This window comes from Nycticebus coucang, chromosome 22 (genome assembly GCF_027406575.1).
Source record: "Nycticebus coucang isolate mNycCou1 chromosome 22, mNycCou1.pri, whole genome shotgun sequence".
Taxonomy (NCBI): Eukaryota; Metazoa; Chordata; class Mammalia; order Primates; family Lorisidae; genus Nycticebus; species Nycticebus coucang.
Window position 1 is genome coordinate 26444003 of NC_069801.1, and position 19333 is coordinate 26463335.

Genomic DNA, 19333 nt, shown 5'->3' on the forward strand with positions numbered 1-19333 from the left:
ACTTGAGAGAGATCAAGTGGGTTGAAATCTAGGCAGAGAAATACAAGTAGTAATTCTCTTCCTGGAACACTTAACGACTAGGCGTGGCCCAGTGCCCTCAACTGGAGGCTGGGTCTTTCCAGGGCGTGACCTCCTCACTGGGCTGCACAGTTGGGGAGGGATTCAGGCTGCCAGTCTCTGGGCAACCCTCACTTAAAGAAATTTCCCCCCCCCAGGGCGGCGCCTGTGGCTTAGTCGGTAAGGCGCAGGCCCCATATACCAAGGGTGGCGGGTTCAAACCTGGCCCCGGCCAAACTGCAACCAAAAAATAGCTGGGCGTTGTGGCGGGCGCCTGTAGTCCCAGCTACTCGGGAGGCTGAGGCAAGAGAATCGCTTAAGCCCAGGAGTTGGAGGTTGCTGTGAGCTGTGTGAGGCCACGGCACTCTACCGAGGGCCATAAAGTGAGACTCTGTCTCTACAAAAAAAAAAAAAAAAAATTTCCCCCCCCTCCATGGAAGAAAGAACCTTTCCTCCATGTAAGAATAGCAATCCAACACAAGCATGCTAAATTCTATTTTCTATATGTATATACACACACATATATAAAAAACTATAGATCAACTGGCCATGCTGTCTGAGAGAAGAGGAGGCAGTTAAAGGGAATTTTCTGGCTGGGTACAGTGGCCACATCTATAATCTCAGCACTTCAGGAGGCCAAGGTGGGATGATTGCTTGAGTCCAGGAGTTTAAGACCAACCTGAGCAAGAGCAAGACCCCATCTCTACTAAAAATAGAAAAATTAGCTGGGTTGTGGTGGGCACCTGTAGTCCCAGCTACTTGAGAGACCAAGGCAGGAGGATGGCTTGAACCCAGGAGTTTAAGGCTACAGCAAGCTGTAAAGACACCACTGCTCTCTACCCTTGGCAATAGAATGCTGTGAGCTGTGACGCCATGGCACTCTACCAAGAGTGACATAGTGAGACTGTCTCAAAATAAAAAAGAAAGAAAAAATAATAATAATTTTTAAAAAGAGAAGTGTGTAGTGTTAAAGTTTGTTCTTTTTTAAAGCACATATGACATATTTACAATCACAAATTCTGGATATGTGGGTAGCGGTGTTTGTTACATTATTTTTTGGTAGTTTTTCTTATTATTTATATTTTTGGGGAAAAAAGCTTATTATAGAGAATTTGGGGAAAAACAGGAAAGTATAGAGAAGAAATTAAAGCTACCCATAATCCTCCTTATCCCCATGGATAACCACCATTCATGCGTTGGAGTTTTGTGTTTTTTGGGTAATTTTCATTTTTCTATGTGCACATATCATTTTCTCCTCCTCCTCTGAGACTCCTGTCATCTGGTCCTCGCCCCCCACCCCTCCTCATCACCTCCATATCTGCACGCTCCCTGTCAGCCCTCTTCACCCATCCTGGACTTGAGTTTCTGTCCTGTTGTCCTGCTCATCTGGGTGGGTAACCCCCCAGCCCTTTCCTTGACTGCTTTAGTGGCCTTCATCATGACTCCAGCGCTCCCTACCAGGGCCCTTGCACGAAGGCCTTTGGGCAGTGTGCCTGTGCTAGCCTCCATCCCCTCATCCTTTGACTTCACTGAGGCCAGGGGCCCTTTCTGGTTTCTTCCATTCAGTTGCCCTCTGCTGGTCTCTTCTCTACCAGCCCTAAAGTCTGAGGGCCCCATGACGTGAGACCTGCAGGTGAACTTGGACTTGGACCAGGATGGTGGCTGCAGAGATGGTGGGAAGAGGGGAGATTTGAGATTAGCATCTGGAAAGCCTGTTGTAAATCCCACACCTCCCGACTCCTTCCCCCTCTCCCTTTACCTGACTCCTGTCAGCCTACAGACAGGCCCACGTCTCTTTCGTCCTAAAAGTCACCATTCCCTGGACCCGCTCTACATTTCTGGTTACTGCTTTCCCTCCTCTTTGCCTCCGCCTCCCAGGCTTCTGGAATGAGTTCTCTTTACCAGCCCTCTCCACTTCACCAACACCACTTCCTCCTCAATCTACAGCAATGTGGCTTCAGCCAGGCCTAATGAGCCCCCTGCCGAGGTCACCTGTGACTTCTACCTTGGCTGGATGCATGGAAGCTTTTCAGCCCCTAAGTTGTCATTGTTAGCCACCCCCCTAGCACCCCCTGCACTTGTAGAGCAGGCCTCTCTCCTGAGTCTCCTCCTGCCTTTCGGGTTGTTTCTTCTTAGCCCCTCTGTGGGCTTTTTGTCGTCAGCTCAACTTTGTTTATTTATTTTATTTATTTAATATTTTTTTGAGACAGAGTCTCAAGCTGTCGCCCTGGATAGAGTGCCGTAGCATCACAGCTCACAGCAACCTCAAACTCTTGAGCTTAAGTGATTCTCTTGCCTCAGCCTCTCAAGTAGCTGGGACTACAGGCGCCCACCACAACGCCCAGCGATTTTTTGGTTGTAGTAGTTGTTGTTGTTTGGCAGGCCCAGGCTGGATTCGAACTCACCACCTCCCGTGTATGTGGCTGGTGCCTAGCCACTTGAGCTACAGGCGCGAAGCCGTCAGCTCAACTTTGAATATTGGTTTTCCTTTGTGTCCTTTGTGCTCCCTTTACTGTTCCCATTAGTTGGTCCATAACTCTAGTAGTCCCCACCCCATACTTTGTTTTGAGACAGAGTCTCACATTGTCACCCTGGGTAGAGTGCTGTAGTGTCGTAGCTCACAGCAACCTCCAACCCTTGGGCTCAAGCTACCCTCTTGCCTCAGCCTCCTGAGTAGCTGGAACTACAGATGCCCATCACAACGCCTGGCTAAATTTTTTAGTAGACACGGGGTCTCACAGACGGGTCTCTAACTCCTAAACTCAGGCAATCCACCCAGCTCAGTCTCCCACAAATGGCTCCCTGTTATAGGATGAGTCTCAAATCACTGTTCTCAGACGAGAAAGCTCCCCTCAGCATCAGATCCAAATATCCCATTACCCTGCCTTTCCACCTGGGTGTCCCAGAGTCACCTTGAACTCCACCTGTGCCAATTGATTACATCATCTTTCCCCTAAACTGTATTTTCCGTCTCAATTGGTGGCATCATGATGTACCCAAGCCCCAAACCCGGGAATCACCTTTTTCTTTCTTTCTGAAGTTAATCACCAAGTCCAGGCGATTTGCATCATGGATATTTCTGTAATAAGTGACTTTCTCTTTGTCTTGTTACTATTGCCCTTGTTCATCTAGCATCACTCTTCCCCAATTATGTTCTACATGAATGAGCAAACTTCCTAAAGTATAAATCAGATCATGGCATTCTTCTGCTTCAAACCAGTGACATAAAAGAAATTAAAGAAGATGTAAGTACATAGAAAGACATCCTAAGTTTATAGATCAAAAGAGTCAATACTGTTGGATGGCGATTTTCCCCAAACTGATCAACAGATTCAATATAATCCTCATCAAAATCCAAGCTGCCTTTTTTGCATAAATTAATAAGCTGATCCTAAAAAGATCTAGAAGCCACCAAAACAATCTTGACCAAAAAAAAAAAAAGTTGGAGGAGTCACACTTTCTTATTTCAATTTACTACAAAGTTGAAGTAATCAAGGCATAAGGATACTGGCTTAAATATAGACACACAGATATGAATAGCATTGAGAGTTCAGAAATAAAGAAGAAACATATATGATCAATTGATTTTTTTTTTTTTTTTTTGCAGTTTTTGGCCTGGGCTGGGTTTGAACCCGCCACCTCTGGCATATGGGGCCAGTGCCCTACTTCGTTGAGCCACAGGCGCCGCCCTGATCAATTGATTTTTGACAAAGGTGCCTGGACAAGTCAAGGTGGAAAGAATAATCTTTCAACAAATGGAGCTTGGGCTGGGTGTGGTGGCTCTCACCAGTAATTCCAGAACTATGGGAGGCTGAGGTGGGAGGATCACTTGAGGCTTGGAGTTTGAGACCAGCATCAGCAACATAGTAAGACTCTGTCTTTACAAAAAAATAGAGAAAAATATAACCAGGCATGATGGCACACACCTGAAGTCCCAGCTGCTCTGGAGGCTGAGGCAGGAGGATTCTTTGAGCCCAGAAATTAAAATTCACATTTGCAGTGAGCTATGATAGTGCCACTGCATTCTAGCTTTCCAGTCTGGGTGACAGGGTAAGAGTCTGTCTCTTAAAAACAAAGCAAAACAAAAAAATGGAGCTAAGACAATTGAGTATTCACAAACATGGGAATGAAGCTGTACCCCTACCTCATGTAATAATACAAACATTAACTCAAGCTGGATCAAAGACCTAAATGTAAGAGTTAAAACTATGAAATTCTTAGAAGAAAACACACAGGCATAAGTCTTTGTGACCTTGAATTAGACAATGATTTCTTAGTTATGAAACCAAAAGAACAAGAAACTGAAGAAAAAATAGATAATTATGACTTCATCAAAATAAAAAAGTTTTGTGGTTCAAAGGACATTATCAAGAAAGAGAAAAGACAACTCACTGAATGGGAGAAAATATTTGCAAACCACATATCTGACAAGGATCTAGTATCCAGAATACATAAAGAAGTCTTATAATTCAGCAACAAAAATGACAGATAATCTAACTAAAAATAGGTAAAGAATTTAAATAGATAATTCTCTTAAGAAGACACACAGATGGTTTATAAGCTCATGAAAAGATGCTCAACATCATCAGTCAATAGAGGAATGCAAACAAAACTACAATAATATACAACTTCATGTCCACTAGGATGGCTATAACCAGAAAGACAGACATTAACAAGTGTTGGTGAAGATGTGGAGAGAACTGAACTCTCAGGCACTACTAATGGAAATATAAAACAGCAAAGTCAGTTTGGAAAACAGTTTTGTCTTTCCTCAAAGAGTTAAATATAGAGTTACCATAGGACCCAGCAATTCCATTCCTAAGTATGTACCCAAGAGAACTGAAGGCATATTCCCACAAAAACTTGTACATGAATGTTCACAGCAGTGTTACTCATAATTGTATCACCACATCCAGAATAGGAACCCACACTCTGCCTTCTTCCCTGTTACCGTAAATGAAGTTCTCTTGTTCCTTTCTAAGGCTAAGTTCTCTCCTTATCAAAGGCTTTGTTTCTGCAATTATATCCCTTGTCTCCTTCAACGGCAAATGCTCTCTCTCTCTCTCTCTCTCTGGTAGATCATTCCAATCAACAAACATGCTAAATATTTTTTTTTGCTTAAAACGACACAAAACAACGAAACATTCCTTGACTCTGCCTTCCCTCCAGCTATTACTCATTTTTCCCTTTCATTACTCCTTCCTCAAATCTCATCACTCTTCAACCCACTCTCTTTGGGCTTCCAACCTCACGACTCCACTGAAATAGTTCTTGTCAAGAACACCAACATCTTTCCGGTTGCCAAATCCAGTGTCACACTATTCTGTTCTAATCTTAACCTATCAGCAATAGATGACTGCTCCCTCCTGTTTAAGACCTGCTTCTGATTCCATGACCCCACATCCTTCAAGTTTTCCTCCTACTTCTGTAGCTGTTCATTTTTGGTCTCTTTAGCTTGATTTCTCCCTTCTGGATCTGAACTTTTGAGTCTGGTCCCCAATGACCCATTTTAAGGTCACCTATGCTATGTCTAAGACCTTACATGTCAGCGCCCAACTCCCCAGCACCCATCTCCTACCTTTCCGTCTCACTCACTATGATACCTTCCCAACAATTCTTCAGTTTCTTCAGATCTCCACTCTCTTGATTCTTCATGATGGCGTGCTTGGGAATTTGGCCAAAGTCCTCTTCTTTCCTCTATCTTCACCTTCAATGATCTTATGTAGTCCCTTAGCTTTTATAGTGTCAGTGTGTCAATGACTCCTATATATGAGGTATGACAATTAAATTAGAGGACTTGCCACCATGCACTTACATTAGCAGCATTGTACAAACAACTTGGTAAGGTTTCATAACCTTGGTGTATCAGTATCTCACAGCTGTGTTCATGTGGCAGTGTCTTGCTGAGTGGTGTTTGTTATTGTTGTGTGTTTTTTTGTGCTGTCACAAGAACGTCAGAGCCTGAATTAGAGCAATGAACATTCATAAATTTCTTGTTAAACTTGACAAGAGTGGAAGTGAAATCAGGGACGTGTTAGTCCAAGTTTATGGGGATAATGGCATGAAGAAAATGACAGTGCACAAATAGATTAAATGTTTTTCTGAGAGGAGAGAAAGTGTCACTGATGAAGAGATCAGGGTGGCCATTAGTGAGCAGAACTGAAGAAAACATTGCTAAAATTCATCAAATTTTGTGTCAAAACCATCAGCTGACTGTTATAGAGAAACAGTTAGGAAAATATGTATATTTTTTGAGACAGAGTCTCACTTCGTTGCCCTCAGTAGAGTGCTGTAGTGTCATAGCTCATGGCAACCTCAAACTCTTAGGCTTAAGCAATCCTCTTGCCTCAGCCTCCTAAGTAGCTGGGACTACCTACAGGTGTCCACTGCAACGCCTGTCTATTTTTTAGAGACAGGGTCTCATTCTTGCTCAGGCTGGTCTTGAATTCCCAAGCTCAAATAATCCACCTGCCTCAGCCTCCCAGAGTGCTAGGATTACAGGCAGGAGCCTCTGAGCCCAGTGGAAAAATCTTAACTGAAAACCTTGGCCAACAACTCATGGCTCTTGCATCATGACAATGCATCAGCTCACACGGCACTGTCCATTTAGCCAGTAAACAAATGACTGTATTGGTGGGTGGCACCTATGGCTCAAAGGAGTAGGGTGTTGGCCCCCATATGGCAGAAGTGGTGGGTTCAAACCCAGCCACAATGCTGGGCTATTTTTTAGACACAGAGTCTGGCTCTTACTTGGGTTTGTCTTGAATCCATGTGCTCAGCCTAGGATTACAGGTGTGAGTCACCATGCCAGGCCCTTCTGTTTTTTTTTTTTTTTTGAGACAGAGTCTCACTCTGTCACCCTGGGTAGAGTGCTATGCTGTCATAGCTCACAGCAACCTCAAACTCTTGGGCTTAAGTGATTCTCTTGCCTCAGACTCGCAAGTAGCTGGAATTATAGTCACCTCAAACTCTTGGGCTCAGGTGATCCTCTTGCCTCCCAAGTAGCTGGGACTACAGGCATGCACCACCATGCCTGGCTAGTTTTTCTATTTTTAGTAGAAAATAGAGAGCAGGGTCTGGTTCTTTTCAGTCTGGTCTTGAACTTCTGAGCTCTGGTGATTCACCTGCCTTGGCCTCCAGAGTGCTCGGATTATAGGCATGAGCAACTGCACCTGGCCAATGAACAATAATGTTTTAAAAGGAATCTTTTTTCTTGACTAGTAAGACTCAACAATGGGCTTAAAATATTCAGTGAATTATGTTGTAAACAGATGTGCTGTAATCCAGGCTCTGTTATTCATTTATAGAGCACAGACAGATTTAGCATCATTCTTTTTTATTTTAGAAAAAATAAACAAATAAAATAAAATACAGGCATACCAGTCACCCAGACTGGAGTACAGTGGCATAATCATAGTTTACTACAGCCTCAGACTTCTTCTTCTTCTTCTTTTTGTTGTTGTTGCCGTTGTCCTTGTTGCTTTAGCTGTTCTGGGCTGGGTTTGAACCCGCCAGCCTCGGTATATTTGGCCAGCACCCTACCCACTGAGCTATGGGCACCACCCCCAGCCTCAAACTTCCGTGCTCAAGTGATCCTCCTGCCTCAGCCTCCCAAGTAGAAAGGACTGCAGGTCTGCACCACCACATCTGGCTAACTCTTCCATTTTTTGTAGAATCATGGTCTCACTATGTTGCCCAGGCTAGTCTCAAACTCCTGGCCTCAAATGATCCTCCTGCCTTGGCTTTCTAAAGTGCTGGGATTATAGATGTGAGGCACCATACCTAGCCAGATTTATCATAATTCTTAAGGCCTTTAGGAATTTTGGGATGGTAACTGAGAACTAACTTCAGCTTAAATTTAGCAGCTGCACTGGTCCTTAACAAGAGAGTCAGATTGTCATTTGAAGTTTTAAAGCCAGGCATTGACTTCTCCTCTCTAACTATGAAAGTCCTAGATGGCATCTTCTTCTGATAGAGGGCTATTTTGTGTACAATGAAAATCCATTGTTTAGTGCAGCCACCTTCATCAGTGAGATTAGGTAGATCTTCTGGGTAACTTGCTGCAGCTTCCACACCAGCACTTGCTGTTTCGCCTTGCACTTTTATATTATGGAAATGGCTTCTTTCCTTAAACCTCATGAACCAATCTGCTGGCTTCACACTTTCATCTGCAGCTTCTTCACTTCTCTCAGCCTTGATAGAACTGAAGGCAGTGGGGGCTTTTCTCTTGATTAGGTTATGGCTTAAGGGAATGTTGTGGCTGATTTGATCTTCTATCCAGATTACTGAAACGTTCTCCTTATCGGTAATAGGCTGTTTCACTTTCTATCATCCTTCTGTTCACTGGTGCAGCACATTTAATTTCCTTTGAGAACTTTTCTTTGCATTTACAACTTGGCTTACTGTTTGGCCAAGCGGCCTGACTTTCAGTCTATCTCAGCTTTTGACATGTCTTCCTCACTAAGCTTAATCAATTCTAGCTTTTGATCTAAAGTGAGAGACGTGTAACTCTTCCTTTTACTTGAACACTTAGCGTTCACCTTAGGGTTATTAAATGGCCTAATTTTCACACTGCTTTGTGTCTCAGGGAATAGGAAGGCTAGAGGAGAGGGGGAGAGTCAGGGAATGGCTAGTCGGTGGAGCAGTCAAAATATACATTTATGGATTAAGTTTGCCATCTTACATGGGTGTGGTTTATGGTGCCCCAAAACAATTACAGTCATGTGCTGCATAATGACAGCTCAATCAGGCTGGGTGAGGTGGCTCACACTTATAGTCCTAGCACTTTGGGAGGCTGAGGCAGGTGGATTGCCTGAGCTCAGGAGTTCGAGACCAGCCTGAATGAGAGCAAGACCCCATTTCTAAAAAATAGCACACTTGTAGTCCCAGCTACTTGGGAGGCTGAGGCAAGTGAATTGCTTCAAGCCCAGGAGTTTGAGGTTGCTGTGAGCTATGACACCATGGCACTCTACCAAGGGCAACAAAGTGAATCTCTGTCTCAAAAAAAAAAAAATCAGATCTTTATTGATGTATATTCATTCATAAAAAACCACAAGCTATGTGGAGTTCCCAAGGAGGTAATCTTCTGTAGTACTATCTGTTCACTTGGCAGTCTGAGCAGTAAACACACAGGTTATATATATATATATTTGTTTTTATTAAATCATAACTGTGTACATTGATGCATTTATGGGGTTCAGTGTACTGATTTGATATACAATGTGAAATGCTTACATTGAACTTTTATCCATCACAATTATACTCTTTTCTTTCTTTTTTTTTTTGAGGGACGGGGTCTCTCTATGTTGCCCAGGCTAACCACAGGCATGATCCCACTACTGATCAGCACAAGAGTTTTGACCTGCTCTGTTTCCAATCTGGGCTGGTTCACCCTTCCTAAGGCAACCTGGTGGCCCCCCGCTCCCGTGAGGTCACCATATTGATGCTGAACTTAGTGGGGACACCCGATCAGCATAGTGCACTACAGCCCAGAACTCCTGAACTCAAGTGATCCTCCTGTCTCAGCCTCCGAGTAGCTGGGACTACAGGCGTGCACCACCACATCCAGCAATTATACTCTTTTTTTTTTTTTAGACAGAGCCGCAAGCTGTCGCCTTGGGTAGAGTGCTGTGGCATCATAGCTCACAGCAACCTCCAACTGCTGGGCTCAAGCGATTCTCCTGCCTCCACCTCTCATATAGCTGGGACTAGAGGCACCCACCACAATGCCTGGCTATTTTTTGGTTGCAGCCATCATTGTTGTTTGGTGGGCCCAGCCTGGATTCGAACCCACCAGCTCAGGTGTATGCGGCTGGCGCCTTAGCTGCTTGAGCCACAGGCGCCAAGCCTATACTCTTCTTAATGGTTTTGAAATGTACCATTGCATCATGCACATTAGATGAGGTTTAAGCCAATCCTAGGCAGTCACTATCGTAAACCATACATAGCAGTATACTTAATATATAAATGTTATAGATTAAAGTTTTCATATCAATTAGAGTCACGTTCAACTTTAAGAGAAAAGGTGATCAGAAAAGTGATTAACAAACCAGTCTAAGGAGAGTGTGTGGACAAGGAGAGTGTCCTGGGCTGATTCAGACAGCTGTCAGCATCTTGCAAGGAAAAGTCCTTGACTTGAGCAGAATCTTTGGCAGCAGATACTGGGTGCTGATCAGGAGTGACAGTTAGTGTCTATTGAGATAGCCATGTCAAACTGGTGAAATCCTGATCTTTTTAAAGTCTCTGAGTCCTCTGGTGAGGGCTGATAGTAAATGACACCATTGTCTGGTTGGGTGTAGTCTCTATTTATTAGAACATCTGGTCCCTTTTAGAATGATAGTTTTTTTTTTTTGAGACAGAGTCTCACTCTGTCACCCTGGGTAGAATGCCGTGGTGTCATAGCTCACAGCAACCTCAAACTCTTGGGCTTAAGTGATCCTCTAGCCTCAGCTTCCTGAGTAGCTGGGACTATAGGTGCCCACCACAACACCTGGCTAGTTTTTCTATTTTTAATAGAGGTGGGATCTCACTTTTGCTCAGGCTGGTCTTCAACTCTTGAGCTCAAGCAATCCACCCACCTCAGCCTCCCAGAGTGCTAGGATCACAGGCATGAGCCACTGCGCCCAGCTGTGTGTAAGTTTTCTGATTTATTTGCATTTGCATGCCACCATGGGCGTATAACAAAGTCAGAAGAATTGTGAATTATGGTTCCTGAATTTAGACTTTGATCTCCACTTGCTAGGGTAAGAGAGGGGATCTCTCTTAGCAGTAGGACCCTCCCAGTGCTTAGGTCAAGGCCTCCATCTTCATTTCTGCTTTGGAGTGATGTGAACACCAGGCATGGGGGCAGTGGCACAGCTAGTCTGTAGCAACCTCATGGCTGCATCCCCAGTAGAAGGCTCTTCACATAGGATCATCGTCCTCTTAGTAGGGACAAGTCAGAAGGGCTTGGCAGGGGCTGTGTTTCCCGCCTCCCTCCCTTTGCTCCCACTCATTTTAGCTTTGACATAAAGAGAGGAGCTTTTTCAATCCTACAAAGCATGTGACCACCAGACCTTGCATTAGCTTGGAGTGCTGGCTACAGCCTATATCTCTGAGCAGAGCCATAGGAACACAGGCTTGGGGGCCTGGCTGCTTGGATTCAAGTTGTAACTCTACCATCACTTAGCTTCATGACCTTGGGCAATTATTCTGCTTCTCGGTTCCACAAATATAAAATGAGGAATTCTTTAGGTTACTATGAAAATTAAGTGAAATAATATATGTAAAGCTCTCCTGTTCTTAAGCAATCCCCCTGCCTCAGCCTCCCAAGTAGCTGGGACTACCAGGTAAGCGCCACCACACCCAGCTAATATTTTTTTTACTAACCACTATACAAATGAGGAATACCCAGCTAATTTTAAAAATATTTTGTAGAGACAAGGTCTTGCTATGTTGCCCAGGCTGGTATTGAATTCCTGGCCTCAAGTGAGCCTCTTGCCTCAGGCTCCCAAAGTGCTGGGATTAGAGGCGTGAGCCACTGCACCCAGACCCTCCATCTTCTTAAGTACAAAGCATTATCTATCTTCTGGTCTCTATTTTTACTCTCTCTTTCTCTAGTGTTTTCTCCTGAGCCTCCAAACATGTTTAAGTCTCTCTCAGTGAAAAAAAAAAATCTCCTCCCCATCTTAGTAGAGAGCTGTCTACCATCTCTACCTCCTCATCGTCCGCTCACTCCTGCACAAAATGAAATCAATTTTCTATCACTGTCATCTTCTAAAATTGTTCTCTCTAAAGTGACAAGTTACTTCCCATGTGACAAATGCAGACCTCAGTCAGCTTGACCTGTCACACATGTCAGCCAACCATTCCCTCCATCCTGAAACCCTCACCCTGTCTGGCCTCTGTCACCCTGGTTGATTCTGCTAGCTCTGTTCTCTGTAGATACTTGTTAAAAGTTTACAGGAGTAGGCCAGGTGCAGGTGGCTCACACCTGTAATCCTAGCACTCTGGGAGGCCGAGGTGGGTGGATTGCTTGATCTCACAAGTTCGAGTCCGGCCTGAGCAAAAGCAAGACCCCGTTTCTACTAAAAATAGAAAAACCGAGGCAAGAGGATCATTTGAGCCCAAGAGCTAGAGGTTGCTGTGAGCTATGACGCCACGGCATTCTACCCAGGGTGACGGCTTGAGACTCTGTCTCAAAAAAAAAAAAAGAAAAAAAATTTTACATGAGTAAAGAAAGTCAGTTCCCCTCTCTCTCTCTCTCTTTTTCTTTTTTTGGCAGTTTTGACCTTGAACCCGCCACCCCTGGTATATGGGGCCGGCACCCTACTCCTTGAGCCACAGGCGCCACCCAAGTCAGTTCCCCTCTTATTCACACCTATGGTTTCAAGTGCTGTTTTTTCTTTGATGATTTCCTTTTTTTCCATTGCCTGGGTGACTGTCTGAATGTCAATAACTATGCCCCAGCACAGAACCTGGGACACAGCAGCTGTCCAGATACAGCGAGTAAAAAATGAATGTTTTCAGAGGCAGGTGCCTGAGGGGCACAGGGACCCATATCCAGAGCTAGACTTGTGTCCAGAACCATTCACAAATGAAGTCAATCAGCATCTCCAAGGCAGGATCTGGGGAGGGCTACTCCCCTGCCCTTGCTAGGTCCTTCTGGTGACAACTTAGGCCTCAGAACGCAGCCACGTAGCATCAGAGGTCTTCTCGTATTTTCGCATTCAGTGTGGGAGACGGTCAGTCCAGTGTGCACAGAGCGTGATGTCTGGAATGGCAGGGCTGGGTGTGTGGTCTGTTTTTTTTGGATGTAGCTACGTGATGTCCAGGAAATCAGTGTCCATGTCCAGGTCTGTTCATGGTTCCTTCAGGTGAGGGAGGAGGAGCCAGGCCCAGACAACTGTCAGTAATGGGGGCCATGGTGAGGACACCAGGGAGGCAGGGTATCAGGCAGCTTTCTCGGCAGCCCTGAGCTCATCCCTAGGGAGCAGACACCTCGCAGGCCAGGCCACTGCTCTGGCGCCCTGCCCTCTGGGCGTGCTCCCAGCCTCAAAGTCCCTCATCCCAGACAGTCTCACATGGGCTGCTGGCTTTTGTCTTGTTCAGCTTGTTCACAGTAGCATTTGGCTTGGGTCCAAATTCTGTGTCCAGTTAGCTACAGCGAGGCTGGCAGGGCCTGCCTCATTGGATTGACATGACCTAGATCACAGTGGTTTAGTGAAGCAAGATCAGCCCAGGTTGGGAGGAGGCTGAGGGAGTTGCAGGTACCCTGCTTCAGGGGGTTGGCATCTTCTCAATGTGCCTTCATTTGCTTCTCTGTTGAATGAAGAGGTTGGATCAGTTGACCTCAAAGGTGCTTTCAATTCTGCCTTTCTAGGAATTTATTATTATTGCAGTTTGGCTGCATGTCTTCAGCCCTAGCAAAAGGACATGTCATGTCCTCATTCTGAGGGTTCCAGGTGTGCTGTTGTTTATCATCCATGGATCAGTCTTAGGAAACAGAAGTCGCTCTAATTATTATTATTATTATTTTTTTTTTTTTGGAGACAGAGTCTGACTTTGTCGCCCTCAGTAGAGTGCCCTGATGCCCCAGCTCACAGCAACCTCAAATTCTTGGGCTCAAGTGATTCTCTTGCCTCAGCCTCCCGAGTAGCTGGGACTACAGGCACCTGCCACAATGCCTGGCTGTTTTTAGAGATGAGGTCTCACTCTGGCTCAGGCTGGTCTAGAACCTATGAGCTCAGGCAATCCACCTACCTTGGCTCCCATAGTGCTAGGATTGCAGGCATGAGCTATCACACCTGGCTGCTCTATTATTTTAAGCAGAAATGGATTTAATACAGGGAATTGTTAAAAAAAAAAAAAAGTACTTGGGTCAGGCACGGTGGCTCACGCCTGTAATCCTTGCACTCTGGGAGGCCAAGGTGGGTGGATTGCTTGACCTCAGGAGTTTGAGACCAGTCTGAGCAACAGTGAAATCTTGTCCTACTAAAAATAGAAAAACTCAACAGGCATAGTGGCAGGTGCCTTTAGTCTCAGCTACTCCAGGAGGCTGAGGCGAGAGGATTACTCAAGACCAAGAGTTTGAGGTTTCTGTGAGCTATGACGCCATGGCACTCTACCCAGGGCACAGAGAGAGACTGTGTCTGAAAAATAAATAAATAAACATGTTAAAAAAAATAGTTGGAGGGGCTGAGGAGTGAGCTCTAAAAAAGTGCTAGGATTCCAGGAACAACTCTCAGGACAAGACTCCAGAATAGCTGCTAACTGGGATGGCCAGGAAGGTGACGCGTCAGGAGGCCCCTACTGGAATTGCTGCATCGGAGAACACAAGAGAAAAGACAGCCTGGAAAATGGAAGAAAATGTTTGCAAATCACCTATCTGTTAAAGGACTTGTATTCAGAATGTGTAAGTTTTCAAGTGGCTAAGGCGCCAGCCACATACACCTGAGCTGGTGGGTTCGAATCCAGCCCAGGCCCACCAAACAATGACGGCTGCAACCAAAAATATAGCCAGGTGTTGTGGCGGGCGCCTGTAGTCCCAGCTACTTGGGAGGCTGAGGCAAGAGAATTGCTTGAGCCCAGGAGTTGGAGGTTGCTGTGAGCTATGATGCCACAGCACTCTACCCAGGCCGACAGCTTGAGGCTTTGTCTCAAAAACAAAACAACAACAACAAAAAAAACCAGAATGTGTAAGTTTTACACCTCAACAACTAAAAGACAGATTACTCTGTTAATAAATAGGCAAATAATTCAAATAGACATTTCTCCAAAGAAAATACACACATGGCCAGTGAGCACATGGAAAGATGGTCACATTAGTCATTACACAAATATGAATGAAAACCCCAGGAGGTACCACTTCCTATCCTCTAGGATGTTTATAAGCAAAAAGACAGACAAAAACAAATATTGGTGAGAATTCGGACAAACTGGAACCCTTGCGCATTGGTGGTGGGTAAAATGGTGTAGCCTGTGGAAAACAGTTTGGCAGCTTCTCGAAGAATTAAAACAGAATTAACATATAATTTAACTCCATTTCTGGGTATGTTCCCCAAAGAATTGAAAGCAGGTATTTGAACAGATATTTGCTATTTCATAGCAGCATTATTCATAATAGCCAAAACAATCTAAACATCAAATGACGGATAAATAAAATGTGCAGTATCCAAGGAAATATTACTCAGCCATAAAAAGGAATGAAGTGCTGATAGATACATCCTAACAATATGGACAAACCTTGAAAACCTGCTAAGTAAAAGAAATCAAACACAAAAGACTACATATTATATGATTCCATTTATACAATATTCAGAATAGGCAGATTCATAGAGACAGAAAGTAGGTTAGCCATTCCAGGGCTGGAGAGAAGCGGAAATTAGGACTGATCGTCACCAGATTTTCCTTCTGGGGGATGATGGAAATGTTCTGGAATTACTAGTGATAGCTGTACAACTTTCTGAATAACTAAAATCTACTGAATTGTACAGTTTAAAATGAATTTTCTGTTGCACAAATTGTATCTCAATTTTTAAAACTAGGATGGTTATACATCCTCCCCCACCGTGCGCACACCCACCACTGTGGCTGCAATCTAAGAATCAGAAAGTCACCTCTTCTGCTGCCAGCCCTGCTTTTCACCCTCCAAGAAGCCAGTGAAGGGACACTCAAACTCAGTTTGGCCACCACTGCTATAACTGCCTCTTGACACCCACAAAACTAGTAAGTGGACATTGTGACGCTGCTGAAGAGTAACCCAAAGTTGCCACAAACCTGCAGCACCCATGCAGCTGGGAGATGGCTTTGGTCTCACTTTTTCCTCCCAACTCTTATATAAATGGTTGCCATTGCTGGAGCCTAATTTCTTTTTAGCTTTAATTAAATTAATTACTTTAGTTGTTTTTAATTGTGAATTGATAAATTATGGTTGTATATATTCGTGGGGCACAAAATGATGTTATGATTTACAAATACAATGTAGAATAGTTAAACCAAGTTGATTGGTATGTCCGTCATCTCAAATACTTACTTTTTTGTGCTGAGACTATTGGAAATTTACTCTCTTAGCAATTTTGAAATGTACAATAATACGTGATTATTAACTCTATCCATGATGCTGTGTGATAGATCTCAAAAACAACAACAAAAACAAAAGAACAATTTATTCTCCACGTCTGAAGCTTTGTATCCTTTTACCATTAGCTCTCTTTCCCCCACTCCTAGCTTTCGGTAACCACCATTCTACTCCCTGCTTCTATGAATTCTATGGTTTTAGGTTTTACATACAGGTAAGAGGCTTTTTTCAGTTAGCACAATGTTCTTCAATTCCATCTATGTTGTTGCAAATGACAGAATTTTTCTTTTTTTGAGGAAAAATAGTACGCCATTGTGTGTGTTTGTGTGTGTATAATCTATTTATCTGTTGATGGGGTCAACCCTAATTCCTATGCTCAATACTCTCCTCTGAGTATTGAGACTTCTAATGAGAGTCTGGGAAATCAAGTGTTTGTCTTTGTAATCTCTGCAGTACGAGGAGATGATGGTTGGAATGGCTGCTGAAAGTCAATTCACCTTATCTACACCAATCCATCCCTTTGGCCTTATGGAGATCTAAACTCCCTCCCTAAAATGAGAGACCCCAAATCTCATCAGTCACACGTCTGATCTGTCCCTAGGTGATGTTCCTTCAGCTCAGTTACAACTCTACCTCAACAGCCTCTAACCTAAAGACTAAATTATCCAGTTACCAAGAGTAACACACCTTATTATACTAGGGACAATGTGGGAAGGGGGAAATGAGTTGCTATCTACACACGAGAAAGCAAGGAAGAGAATATGAAGGGTATATAGTCCTCATTCCTCAGCTTTGCATGGATTAGTTGTTTATAGTCACATATTTCTCTCTCCACCATTCATTCTGTGTTCTTTTCCTGCAGCCAGTATCTCAGCTGGGTGAAGTTTTTCATTTGGTGGGATGTCCCAAATCTTTATTCCTAAAAGAACTGAGCCCCTAATGGTCTAAGCTTTTAGAACTTCTGCTCCTAAATATGGCAGTACTAGAAGTAGCCCCAGAAGCTCCTTTAGGTCCCAGACATACCCCTTTTTGCCCCCACTGAGCATCAGTAATCCCATTTCCCTTGACAATAGGGATCAAACTCTCCACCTGACACAATTGCCTCCACCTTTGTGCTGTTGTGGATGCAGATCCCCAGTTGGCCAAAAAACTTCCCATTCAATGGACTCCTTGTTGTGAGCTGGTGGGAATATTTCTCCTCTGAGTATTGAGACTTGTAAACCAACAAAGACCAAAGTCACACGAATAAGACGCAGATTTTTTTTTCCCGTGCCATGGCATCAGCCTAGTTCACCGCAACCTCAGACTGCTGGATTTGAGTGAGACTTCGGCCTCAGCCTCCTGAGTAGCTGGAACGATAGGTGCCTGCCACACCACCTGGCTAATGTTTCTGTTTTTTTTTTTTTTTTAATTTATTGTTGGGGATTCATTGAGGGTACAAGAAACCAGGTTATACCAATTGCATTTATTAGGTAAAGTCCCTCTTACACAGTTGTGTCTTGCCCCCCAAAGGTGTGGCACACACCAAGACCCCACCCCACTCCCTAATGTTTCTATTTTTAGTAGAGATGGGGTCTCACTCTTGCCCAGACTGGTCTTGAACCTCTGAGCTCAAACGATCCTCCTGCCTCGGCCTTCCAGAATGTTAGGATTACAGGCATGAGCCACCACTTAGCCAAAGAGGCAGAAATTTTGGGAGTGGGTTTTTGGGGGTGTTCATGAGATATGCCGTTACCCACTTTCTCCCCTTGGTTCCTAGACCCATAAAGCCTGCTTTGAGAGGAACAGCACCATGTTTTGGCTGCTGTTTCAGAACATATACCTCATCCTATAGGGCAGAAGTTCAACTTCACAGGGTGTTGTCTCCCAGAGGGTGCCGTACACAAGTCTTTAGTAGGACATTTGACGGTTCTGTGAAAGCCATTCGCTTTGGGATAACACCATGGGTCACATTGGCTCACTGGCTGAGAGGCAATGTTGTATGGAACACCAAGTAATGAATGAGGCACTTAGTGAGTTATTTCATAATGATGATGACAAGAGCAATGATCATGATAATAAATGAAATTGACGATGCTAACAAATACATATAACACTTTCTGTAGGCCAGGCACTGTTATATGTAATCATTTAACCCTCACAATGCCAAGTGAAGAAACTGAGAGAAGTTAATTTGCCCAAGGTCCCTAAACTCCTTTAATGGTGGAGTTAGAATTCCAACTTGGGAATTCTGGGTCTGGAAACCATCCACTTACACACTAAGCTGCTCAAAGCGAACAGATAATCTAAGTGAGAATAATTGGGGGGAAACATCTTTGGCTTTGTAAAATTGGGTTTTTTTCTCATTTAAAATGTATTCTTGGTGAACAGTTTAGACTTGGCATGAATGGAAACAACCCACATCTAGAATGGGTGTCTTTTCCAGCGATGACAAATCCTGTCTTCTCTGTGATGGGAGAGAGCTATTGTAATCCAACTGTTATCAAGTGTCCAGCTGGTCCTCCAGAGTATGAGGCAAGACTTGGAAGGAAGCCAACATCAGCTTCTCAAAAGGAGAATGGCCACTGCCAAAGATAGCATGGCTTGACTCCAAAATCTTAAGGCCTTGTGCCGTGATTCTCTCATGGAAGCTTGTCACGGAGTGGTACAGCATCCTCCTTTGCCGAGGGACTTTACACACCACTGGATCTGCTAGGTTATAAAACCCAAGCTGCTTACACTGCAGCCTGTATCCAGATCAGTATTCTCTTCTGCCACTAAAACTGGGTGCCTTATGCGTTACTTGGTAAACAAGTCAGGACAGTATAACCAAACCTGGTATATGTCAATACTGAAATCAAAAGATACCCATCAGGCCAGGGAAGGTGGCTCACACCCTTAATCCTAGCACTCTGGGAGGCGAAGGTGGGAGGATTGCTTGAACTCAGGAGTTTGAGACCAACTTGAGCAAGAGTGAGACTCTGTCTCTACTAAAAATAGAAAAATTAATCCATTCAAACCTTGGCATATGTATACCATGGAATACTATTCAGCTTTAAAGAAAGATAAAGACTTTATATCCTTTTTTTTTTTTTTCTGAGAGAGAGAGAGAGTCTTACTCTGTCACTTTAGGTAGAGTCAGTTGTAGTGTCATAGCTCACAGCAATCTTAAACTCTTGGACTCAAGTGATCCTCTTGTCTCAGCCTTCTGAGTAGCTGGGACTACAGGTACTTGCCACA